The 12,102-nt window shown below is 49.2% G+C and overlaps 1 protein-coding gene, 1 long non-coding RNA gene and 1 pseudogene across 11 annotated transcripts in view; 1 reads left to right on the plus strand and 2 right to left on the minus strand.

Moving 5' to 3' along the window:
• Window positions 1–12,102, minus strand: part of LOC140898275 (uncharacterized) — a 2,445,793-nt gene that overhangs the window by 68,832 nt on the left and 2,364,859 nt on the right. The gene's annotated exons all lie outside the window — the stretch shown is intronic.
• LOC140897985 (E3 ubiquitin-protein ligase TRIM39-like) overlaps window positions 299–12,102 on the plus strand; it is a 142,534-nt pseudogene continuing 130,730 nt past the window's right edge.
• LOC140898304 (uncharacterized) lies at window positions 2,637–11,842 on the minus strand. The gene is made up of 2 exons (XR_012154955.2): window positions 11,373–11,842; window positions 2,637–10,205 (listed from the first exon to the last, which is right to left on the minus strand). It is a non-coding gene; the product is annotated as an uncharacterized LOC140898304 (long non-coding RNA).

Below are 12,102 nucleotides of genomic sequence, written 5' to 3' on the forward strand. Positions count from 1 at the left end.
GGAGGGGCCATTTGTGGAGGGTCACTTTCCTGGGGGCTCCAGCTCAGGAAGTCATTCAGGGATCCAGGGATCTGCCTGTACCTGAAACACCAGGAGCAGGAACAGCAAACCCTACACCACACATGACAAATAGAGAGTGACAGACACACGTCAGGGGCAGGGACAGGAAAACACAGAGGCCTCATGTAAATCAGGAGTTACTCACTGGAGTCACTGGGCCTGATTCCCCGCATTGCAGAGGTGGCAGTGCAGATTCTCTCTCTCCTTCCCAGGAGCCAGTGATGGGGGATGCAGCCCCATGCACTCTAAGAGTAGGGCCGGGGTTAATGCCAGCCCAAGGAGAGACAGATGCTCTCACGCGGCACTGGGTTCAGTGGAACCCTGTTTGGGGTCAGGCTAGGGATAAGTGATACCCATAAGAGCTATGAATTTTTGTGGAAGTTGTTTTTCCTGGGACTGGCTCATTGTGAGTAAAGCTCAGGGGTTTCAGACTGATCATAGAATCATAGAATATCAGGGTTGGAAGGGACCTCAGGAGGTCACCTAGTCCAACCCCCTGCTCAAAGCAGGACCAATCCCCAATTAAATCATCCCAGCCAGGGCTTTGTCAAGCCTGACCTTAAAAACTTCTAAGAAAGGAGATTCTATCTACCACCTCCCTAGGTAACGCATTCCAGTGTTTCACCACCCTCCTAGTGAAAAAGTTTTTCCTAATATCCAACCTAAACCTCCCCCACTGCAACTTGAGACCATTACTCCTTGTCCTGTCCTCTTCTACCACTGAGAATAGTCTAGAACCATCCTCTCTGGAACCACCTCTCAGGTAGTTGAAAGCAGCTATCAAATCCCCCCTCATTCTTCTCTTCTGCAGACTAAACAATCACAGTTTCCTCAGCCTCTCCTCATAAGTCTCATCAGCAAGTTAAAGAAGTATGGGCTGGATGAATGCACTATAAGGTGGGTAGGAAGTTGGCTAGATTGTCGGGCTCAACGGGTAGTGATCAATGGCTCCATGTCTAGTTGGCAGCCGGTGTCAAGTGGAGTGCCCCAGGGGTCGGTCCTGGGGCCGGTTTTGTTCAATATCTTCATAAATGATCTGGAGGATGGGGTGGATTGCACTCTCAGCAAATTTGCAGATGATACTAAACTAGGAGGAGTGGTAGATACAGTGGCAGGTAGGGATAGGATACAGAGGGACCTAGACAAATTGGAGGATTGGGCCAAAAGAAATCTGATGAGGTTCAACAAGGATAGGATGAGGTTGCTCTCCTCATGTGTTCCAGACCCCTAATCATTTTTGTTGCCCTTTGCTGGACTGTCTCCAATTTTTCCACATCCTTCTTGTAGTGTGGGGCCCAAAACTGGACAAAGTACTCCAGATGAGGACTCACCAATGTCGAATAGAGGGGAACGATCACGTCCCTCGATCTGCTGGCTATGCCCCTACTTATACATCCCAAAATGCCATTGGCCTTCTTGGCAACAAGGGCACACTGCCGACTCATATCCAGCTTTCCATAGAGAAAGTGTTAGAAGAAGCCACTTGCTCCATCTGCCTGGAGTACCTGACAAAGCCGGTGACCACAGACTGTGGGCACAACTTCTGCCGAGACTGCATCATCCAGTACAGTGAGCATGGGGAGCTTCAATCAGGCACGAAGATCCCCTGTCCCCAGTGCCGAGTGCCGTTCCAGAAACTCCAGCCCAACAGGCAGCTCACCAGTATTGTAAAGAACATCAAACTATTGGGGTTAAAGTCAGGAAATGTGCAAAAGGAGAATCTTTGTGAGAGACATGAGGAGAAGCTCCTACTCTTCTGTGAGGAGGACAGAGAAGCTATCTGTGTGGTTTGCAGGCAGTCCCAGACTCATCACACTCATGCTGTGATCTCCATACAGGAGGCTGCCCAGGATTACAAGGTGAGAATCACTGCTGCTCTTGGCGAAGGAATCCCTTAAAGACCCCATTGTGTTTCTCTCCAGAACCAGCTGCTGGGGGCTGAGTGGGGACTCACATGGCTTAAGAGAGGTGGAGCCAGGCACTGCCAGGCTGGACAGTGAGGGGTCCGGCTGCCTCCCCCAACCCCCAGACAGGTAGTGAAGAGTGGAGCCAGCCATGTCCATCTCTCTGCCAGGCTGTGTCTCCAGTGCCAGGTGACCACAGCCACCTTAGAGAACCTGAGTGGGGAAAACCAGGGCTTGTGCCCTTCCCTCTTCAGTGTGTGGGTGAGGCCTGATGGGTTGGCTCAAACAGTGGGTTTAGGGCTTGTTGGCACCTTTGCAACATCAGGAAGGTGGCACCATGGATTCTGCATTACATGGATGTCTCCCAGGGAGGCTCACGCATGTCCCAGTTCAGCTTTCCCCAGCCTAGGCAGGATGTGTATGTGGCTTGTGGAGATCCATGAAGTTGTTTGATTAGAGGCTAAATGGAGCAGAAGTGGAGCCTGTGGGGAACAGACAAAGGAAGGGGAGCCAGTCAGTGTGGGAAATAGGTAACTTTGGCCCTGAGATTAGTGACTTCCCCCAAACACGGATCACCTGAGAGCTGAGGCAATGGGAGAAGGGACATAGAGAAATGTTATGTTTGAACTAGCAGAGAAGGCAATAGACAGACATAGGGAGCTGACAAATAGCTTCTGCTTTGGTGGCTTTATTGTTCAGCTGCAAATCTGAAACTAACATGAAAGCGAAGCTTTGCACTGGAAAGGGTGGAGTGCTCAAACATTGAAAGGAACGGTACATCACATTTGTCCACCCTGCTGTAAAAAACTTTCCAGACACATATACACTATCAATTACATGGCTAACATGAAACACTGTATAACCTAAGTAACAATTGCAGGTGGACTACTGCATACTTTTAAATCTCAAGGGATCATGCTTCCGTTGAATAGCAACACTCTAACTAAACAATTTATAAGTTCAAGTACACAGCTCGTTATTGTATTCTCTTGTGACGGTGGTGTGGCCGTGTCCTGAACTACTGGAACAGTCAGTGGTCAGGAATCAGCTGGATCTGGTATGCAATCACCTGGATCTGGTACCAAAGTTTCTCTTAACAAGTCATTAAGACTAGGAGTTGTAATGGAAGAAGATTCAATCGAGCAACAGAAAGTCCTATTGGGACATCCCCGGACTTCGGTACTTGTTGAGGCTGCAACTGGTCCATATGTGATCTCCATAAAATACCATTGGCTAGTTTTACCAAAAACAATACAAGTCCTGTGCATTTTACACATTCTCCCGGCACCCATTCTCTCAACAACTGTAGTTGCGAGTCCACATTAAGTCTTGAACTTGAAAAGAATGATGATGCATCTCACATAATCAGTTTGCATAGATTGGGATTTGGCTACAAGTGCGGCAATATCAGGATGTAGCAGGTCCCAACAGGGACGCAAAGATTGCTTCAAGCAAAGAGTTTCCGTTGGCTCCTGGGTAGTAGTATGGGGTGTGTGCCTGTAGATGTGTAAGGAATTTTCCAGTCTCTGACTCAAAATAGATTTGTTGCTTTTAAGGGTTGCTTAAGTGTCTGTACAAAAAGAGTTCTGCTAGTAAGTTTGAAGCCCGATAGTATGAGCATATGTGCTGAATTCCATTTGAAGCTAGGAACCTCTGAAATTTTGCAGAACAGAATTGAGGTCCATTGTCACTCACTAACTGTAACAGTAAACCAAATTATCTGAACAAGGTGCGAAGATGTCCAATGATCTTAGCAGTAGTAGCAAAAGTCATGCTGAAAACTACTGGTCATTTCAAATGGCGTTGACTAAGACCAAAAACATGTAACCTTCTAAAAATCTGGCAAAGTCCATGTGATTAAGTGTCCAGTGTGTCTGAGTTCACAACCAAGGTGTTTGAACAATCTGGCCAGGATCATATTGAATTTGCTGGCACATAAGTATTGGAAGAAGATGAAGTGCTATAATTTGTCAATCCCGTCTAACAGATGTGACTCCAGGCTATGGCCTTTATCTGTACGATTCTAAGATGGGCTTTGTGAAGAGCTTCCAAACCTGAGATTGAACTGATTTTGGAATGAGCATTCACATTTCCCATAAGATGCAACCGTAATTCACAAATAATTCATGTTGACATGACATGAATTGTGTAAACTGGGGATTCTTACAATTGAACCCTGTACCGTGTGGTACCATTCCCTTCACAAGAGAAAGCACCTCATCTGCAGCAGTTTCTTTGTTGATGCCTGTGCTAGTAATAGGTAACCTATTCATCAAGCTGAGAGAGAACATTTCATCCGAAGTTTCTTTGGGTAAATGAGAGGTTGGGTATGGCTTGTGTGATGGCCTATCAGCATTGCCATGCTGAGTCCCTTTATGGAACTGGATAGTACAGGAATGAGCCAAAAGTAGCAATGCCCATCATTGCATGCAAGCAGTAGCTAATGACGGAATTCCATGTTTCAGTCCAAATATTAAAAGTAAGGGCAATGATCCATCTGCAAAGTAATATGTCTATGTAGTGAGGCAGAGTGGCCTCCCACTGACCCAGAGCAGGAGGGTCCTGCTTGGTGGAGAATGTGGGCAGCAACCTGACCCCTGCAGTAAGAGGTTCTGCATATGCCATGCCTTAGATATCCCTAATGGGAGAGATGGAGCTTGACAAACTCATTAAGTATCTGGCCAAGAGCAAACAGCAGCAGTAGGTGTCATAACTCCAGCAACAACGGCAACTAGTACAGGTGCTGGGGGCCAAACAGCAACTGTTCTGGGATTTGGGGGCCCAACACCGTGAGGAGCAGCAACAGTGTCTCCAACAGCTTGCAACCCTGCTACCTGGACCCAGTGGGCCACCTCCCAGGGGTACAATGAATCCCCCTACGTTTCCCATTGCCCTCTTGGCCCCCTACCTGATTGAGGCAACCCAGATCGCCTATCGGGGCCTCCCAATCGATGAGGCACAAGATTATGGATGCATGAAGTTGCCCATTTTAGATGCCTTGGACATCATGCTGGAGACCTTGCACCAGCAAAATTGGGCTAACACCTACCCGCTGGGGGCCTGGCCACAGGTCATCGCCCAGAAGATAAAAGACCTCTGCTGGCAATGGCTGCATCCTGAGCAGTGGTCAGCAGGTGAGGTCGCTGAGCAGATCACCCTAGAGCAGTTTGTTCATGTCCTCCTGCCCCAGGGGAGGGCTTGGGTACTCCGGCACTGACCCACAACATTTAGTGCGGCTGTCACCTTAATGGAGGACTTCTTGGCCACTGAGAATCCTATTGGGCCAAGAGCCTGAGCCCTAGCCTCAACGCTCGATTTGATGCTCCTTGGCCCAGCAAGGAAGCCCAGGCCGAAGGAGCCCATGGCCGAATCCAAACCCATGACGATAGGGCAGCAAACAACCACTGGGCCCATGTGGCAGAGATGCTCCAACGTTGCTGACAAGACCACAACCCAAATCCCTCAGAGGTGATCCCCTGGCCAGGGCAACTAGAGCCTGGACCCTGCTTCTCCTGCAGCCGGCTTAGGCACTTACAATGGAAGTGTCCCGAGATGGACTGCATCTTCGGCCAAGTCTGTACCGCAGAGTCTCAGGCCAGCAAACAACCACTGTGAAGTTTGGGTGAAAACGAGTCACAACCCTCATAGACTCAGGCTGTAGGCAAAACCTCATCCACCAGGAATTTGCCCCTGGCCCCACACAAGCATGTTGAGAGATACACCTCCAATGCATCCACAGGGATGTAAAATCGTATCCCAGTACCTAGATCTCTCTGACCATTAACAGACTGATGTGGGTGTTGACACTGGGGTTGGCTTCCACCTCACCTATCCGGTCATCCTGGGATGAGACTGGCTGGGGTTTGACAGCCTTCTTCGGAAGACGAGGAGGAGGCTGAAGAACCCCAAGGGGAACACCCTGATGAGCCCCCAGTCCCAATGACGATGCTGGGCCTCCCTGTGGACAGTGCCATGATGACCCCCCTTTACAGATTTTTGTTGCAACCAGACGGATGAGCCCACACTGAGCTGGGCCTACAAACAGGTAGGCCAGGTCAACCGAGCCATGACTGATCTCCTGAGGGCTGCACAATGGACCCAATTCAAGCTGACAGGCAATCACTTCTACCATGTTAATCAGAACTCCCAAACTCAGGAAGTCTGGACCCAGTTGGTTGTCCCCCACAATCCTAAGAAGGCCACCTTGAAGCTTGCCCACGACATTTCCATGGCTGGCCATCTGGAACAAGAGAAAAACCTGGCCTGAGTTCTGTCATGCTTCTTCTGCCCTGGAGTCCATCAGGAGGTAAAGGTCTAGTTCACCTTATGCCCTGAGTGCCAACTAGCTGTCTCTGTCGGGGTGGCGAAAGCACCCTTGGTCCCCTTACCCATGGTCAGGGATCCCTTTGAGCAAATTGCGATGGACCTGGTGGGTCCTCTCCTAAGAGTAATGCGGGGTTCCAGGATAGCCTCATACTGATGGATTATGCCACTCACTTCCCCGAGGCCATCCCATTATGGAACACTTCCATCGCAGCTGAACTGGTGAAGGTATTCTCTTGTGTGGGCCTTCCCCCTGAGATTCTCATGGATCAAGGGACCAACTTCACTTCCCGGCTGATCCATCAGGTGTGTACCTTGTTGTGACATGTATGACAGTTTCTGGGCTTAGCTGGGTATTACTGACACTTTGTGTCCCAGTTTGAATCCATCACAGCACCCCTCATGGCATTCTTAACCAAGGACCGCCCATGTCGGTACGCTTGTGAGCAGAATGTGAAGATATGTTCTGAGCCCTAAAGGAAAGCCTGTGTAGGGAACCCATGCTCTTCAGCTGCGATTTCAACTGTGAGTTCCTGGTCCAAATCGATGCTTCAGAGGTGGGGCTCAGGGCAGCCTTCTCCCAGGAGTTGGATAGAGAAGAGCATCCCACCCTCTATATCTGTGGGAAGCTCTCCCCGCCCCGAGAATGTAACTATTCAGTTATACAGAAGGAGGCCCTGGCTGTTAAATGGGCTATCTTCCCTTTCATACTGATCACCGACCACAAAGCCTTAAAATGGCTAAATACCACGAAAAGTACCAATGCCAGATTGATGAGATGGTATCGCATCCTCCAGCAATTTGCCTTTACTGTCTGATGCTCAGCAGGTAAGGATAACACTAACACAGATTTTCTGTCTGACCTGGGGGGAGTCAGGATGGCAGCCATGAAGACCAGATGGACTTAAGGGGTGTGTGTGTGTAGTGAGGCGAAGTGGCCTCTCACTGAGCCAGAGGGACCACTCTCCGAACTCAGGTGGGCAGAGCCAGACCATGCTCACCCCTCCGACTGGAAGTCAGGGGGTGGGACAAGAAATATATAGGGCTGGTCCTGGAGCTCAGTTGGGCTGCAGCTGCTGAAGGAGACAGATGCCTCTTGACCTCTCCTGAGCTGGGAGACTTCAGCGGACCGCTGCTGAGCTGAGGAGTGACCAGAGCTTCTGGAGCCATGCACTGACCAAGGCATTGAAGAGTCGCTGGGACTGGCACTGGACTTCTACCCCAACAAACTGGAGGACCACCCGCGGATCCAAGTACACCCCATGGGGAGTGTAGGAAGTGGCCCAGAGGCAGCCGACCCCAGTCTGGCTGTATTGCTGCCGGAGACCTGCTCAGCGAGTTGCAGCTGGATTCCCTGCTGACCCAGTGGTGGAATACTCCACCACTGTTAGGGCCCTGGGTCGGGGCCTGATGGAGTCGGGTGGGCCTGGGCCCCGCTGCCACTTCACCCCTGAGGTGGCAGTCTCCCCTTGCTAGGCCAAGAGGCCTGCATTTGTTGGCCATCTGCTGGAGCTCGGATACCCAACCCTCTTGCCGTTCTACACAGAGCCACAGGCTCCTTGCTGCCCCACCCTGACCGAGGGCTTGGGCTCATAACTGTTTGCTGCTCTGTCCTGACTGCAGGCCAGAGGCATAGACAGTTTCTTGACCCGCCCTACTTGGGGGTCTGGGACCCCGAGACTCATTTGTGGATCTGCCCAGACTGCAGGCCAGAGCCATCTAGTCTGTGTAGTGCTCTGCTAATTCCCTGATTGTGGGTGACGCTCAGTTATGTAGTGAGGCGGAGTGGCCTCCCACTGACCCAGAGGGAGAGGGACCCCTGCTAACCCACTACAGACTACCATATAGGTAGGTATGGAACAGCCAAATACCAAAGATAATGCTGAGAGCTCTATTTGCACATAGCTCTTCTCAGAAGTGATGAGTGTTTGTGGTGCAAAGGTGATTGGTTTCTCTATACCATTAGGAAAAATGTTGGCGAGAACTGTGCCCACTCCATATGGTGAAGCATCACAAACCACTTGCAATGGAATCAAAACATCAACGTGCATTAGAACGTAAACTGACGTCAACAGTTTCTTTACTTCATTAAATGCATGCACACACTCTTAAAGATGACAAAACTGTCACCAGATTAGGAAGAAATTTACTGCAGCAGTTAAGCAGTCCTAAGAATGAACATAACTGTGACATGTTCTCTGTCAGTGGTGCTTCAAGAACCATCTCCTCTTCTCTGGCAATTTCCTTAAGCCCAGGGCATCAATTACATATCCAAGGTATTCAGCTGAAGATTTGAAAAACTCACAATTGTCTTGAAAAATCCTTAGTCCATGGTCTTCCAAATGTGTCAAAGCAGAACCCAAATTTCACAGATAATTCTCTTGATCCTTTCGTGTAACAAAGATGTCCTCCAAGTAACACTGAACTCCATTCAGTCCCTTCAGAATCTCATCCACGGCTTCCTAGAACAGGGCAGGTGCTGATGTGATACTAAAAGGCAACCTTTTATAACAAAGTAAGACTTTTTGTGTGTTGATTGAGCCAGTATCTTGCAAATATCTCACAATCTCCATTTGTAGGTATGCACTGAGCAAATCCAATTTACTGAAACACTGTCTACCACTAAAAGTATTTAATAAATCTTCAGTGTGAGGTAGTGGTTACTAATCTGCACATAAAACTGGATTAAGCATCACTTTGAAATCTCCACATATTAAGACTGAGTCTTTCCTGATCACTGGTACAATGGGTGTAGACCACTCACTGTGTGAAACTGGTGACAGGATACCAATGTTCACTGAACGGTCCAGATCAGCTTCCACCAGATGCTTCAGAGTATAAGGCACAGCTCTGGGCTTGCAATGTTTTGGCTGGCTGTCAGTGAGCTTCCCTGAGACGTTTATCTGTCTAAGTTCTTTCAAAAACTTTAGAATGTCTGTCCAGTATTTCCTGAAGATTTTGAGGTACTTCTGTGATCACTTTGATCTTGATCCAATTCATCTTGAGCTTCTCAAGTCAAGATCTTCCAAATAATGGTGGATACTTTCCTTCAATCACATAAAAAGGTAAAACAACTGATTGGCCATCTAGTTGAACTTTTACCTGGCATATCCCTTTTTTGGACTAATTTTCCCCCCACTATAAGTCTTTAAAGTGGACGTTTCTTCCAGAGGAACTTGTGGCAATATCTAGTGATAGGCAGATACAGAAATCAATGAAACAGTATCAAGCTCCATTCTTGTAGGAACTGCTTCAGTCAGATGCCATCCTTGACTCCAGCTTCTGATAAAACATGAAGTGCTAAATCTTGATTTAAAAAACCCAGGATTACTTGTGGCACCTTAGAGACTAACACATTTATTTGGGCATAAGCTTTCGTGGGCTAAAACCCACTGCATCGGATGCATGCACGAAAGCTTATGCCCAAATAAATTTGTTAGTCTCTAAGGTGCCACAAGTACTCCTTGGTTTTTTTTGTTGTTGATACAGACTAACACGGCTACCACTCTGAAATCTTGATCAGTGTCCCTACAGCTCTTGTCTTTTTCCACATTATGAATTCCCAACTTCCATCATTTCTTAGGTTCAGTCTTCATAGGTGTCTTCTTGGATGTACAGTTACTATGTGTTGCTGGTCTCTGAACTGTGTGACAGGTCACAGCGATGTGTCCTCTCTTCTGGCAGTTCTAACAAATGGCCTGGCATGCCCAGTAATCCTTCTCCGCACGTGTAGTTTGTGCACTATAGCCCCATGGAAATTCTTCATGTTCCCATGGTCCTCTGTCTCACTAATTCAGAATATGAACTCCTCAGTTCATACTAATGTCCAGAAATGTTCTTTGCAGTTTCCATGGCAACAGTCACCTCAACAGCCTTCTTGAATGTGAATGGTGACATAGTCAGTAACGTCTTCTGAACCTGGTCATTGCATAATTGAGAGATAAATTGGTCACACAAGGCATCACTTAATGTTTGTCTGAACTGACAGTGCTCTGACAACATCCTTAGAGAAGCAACAAACTGTGCTACTGATTTTCCAGTTCCCTGATCTTGCTGATGGAACTGAAATTGTTCTGCTATCACTGATGATGTAGGAGAAAAGTGTTCCCACATTGTGGCAGTAATTGTGGCATACTTGGCAGTTCTTGGCACAGTTGGAGACAATAAATCATGTGGCAGTCCATATGGCTTCAGGCCAGTCACTGTCAGCAAGATTGAAATTCGTTGTCTACAAATTACCCTGCAAAATTGCTCAAAAAATTTGAGGCACACCACCTGGGATTTTAGTTTTCAACAAATTCATCATCATTGCCCACAAAAGGTGCCATTTCTCTGCTCTCCTGCTCTTCAAGCCTCCTGGATAACCTTTTCTGCCACAGAGAAATTCTTCCATTGTTACTGCACTGTCTGTGCTCGACACGCCCCCCCGCTGGTTGTGTGTCCACACTGCAAACTGCAGAATTCTGCCTTTGGCTGGCTGCGCTTGTGCTCTCTCTGCTAGCAATCGACCCTCATAGCAAGTGAAGGCTCCCCTTCCACTCTCCTGTGTGGCAGAGTCCTTGGAACCCCAACAAGGCTGGGGGGCTCAACCCACAACCTTGTCATGGTCACTCAGGTCAGGGACTAGGGTGTCCCCACTCCGGGGTGCTCTCTCCACACTGGATGCTTCCCTGACCCACTGATCATTACATACAGTTCAAAGCAAATAGAATTTATTAAACAGCAATCGATTTTAAAAAATAAGGAAACAATGGGAAAGGCTAAAGGAAAAGACATGTCACCCCGCTCGGTGGCATGGGGACGTCACAACCAGCGTCTCTGGAATATCAGGGCTGTTCACAGTCTGTTCCTCACACATCCCAGGCCTCCTGCCCAGGCTCTGGCTGTGCTGCAGGGATGCTGCAGGAACTTGCTCTGGAGGTGGCCACACGCTCTAGGTGGCAGGACCCATCTCCCCAGTGTCATCTGCCCCGTCGGGGTTACGATCCCCCCTCCAAGTCTGGCCTGCAAGGCCTCTTGGCTGGGGGCATCTCCCTGCACTGGGCCCGCTGCCCAGGGTCCCCCTTGCTCTCCCCAGCTGCTCACCACACCCAGCTCCGGACTCCTCCAGCCCCAGCTCCACCACTCTGCCTCAGCACGGCTGCTGCTGCTGCTGCTCTGCCTCCAGGTCCCTGGGCTGCTTCTCTGGACCCCCTGGCTCTGGTTGCTGCAGCTCTCCCCCCAGGACAAGTCTGCTCTGGGGGCTGCTTCTGTGACTCTGCTCCCAGCACCGACCTGCTTCCTGCGCTGCTTTTCTGGCTCCTCTGGATCTGGCCCAGCTCTGTTCCCCAGCTCAGCTCAGGCCCCTGCTTTCTCTTTAGCACAGCCCCACTCTGCCTGACCCAGGCAATTCCAGCTCACATGGAGGGCAGAACCCCCCTGGCCTCCTGACTCCCTGATTAGCCTGCCCACCCTGTCAATCAGGCTGACCTGGAGCATTGGCCTCTCCCCATTGTTCCTGGGGACTGTCAGTCTCAGGGTCCTGATTTCCCATCGACCCTTCCCCTTTCTTTTGGTACTGGGAGCTAACAACTAAATCACCCCCATTGAGTTTTAGTAAGGGGACAAAGCGAGCTGATGGAAAAACAGCTTCTGCCCTGGTGGTTTTATTGTCAGCTGAAAAACTGAAACTGTGCAAGTGAGGCTTTGCACTGGGGAGGGGGGAGTGCTCAAACATTTAAAGGGACAGCACACCACAAGAAGGGGCCAGATCCTTGGCCCAATGGTGACTGATTGGTAATGCCCATAAACATACATTCATCTCCCTTCTGAGGCC

This window comes from Lepidochelys kempii, chromosome 14, assembly GCF_965140285.1.
Source record: "Lepidochelys kempii isolate rLepKem1 chromosome 14, rLepKem1.hap1, whole genome shotgun sequence".
Lineage (NCBI taxonomy): Eukaryota > Metazoa > Chordata > Testudines > Cheloniidae > Lepidochelys > Lepidochelys kempii.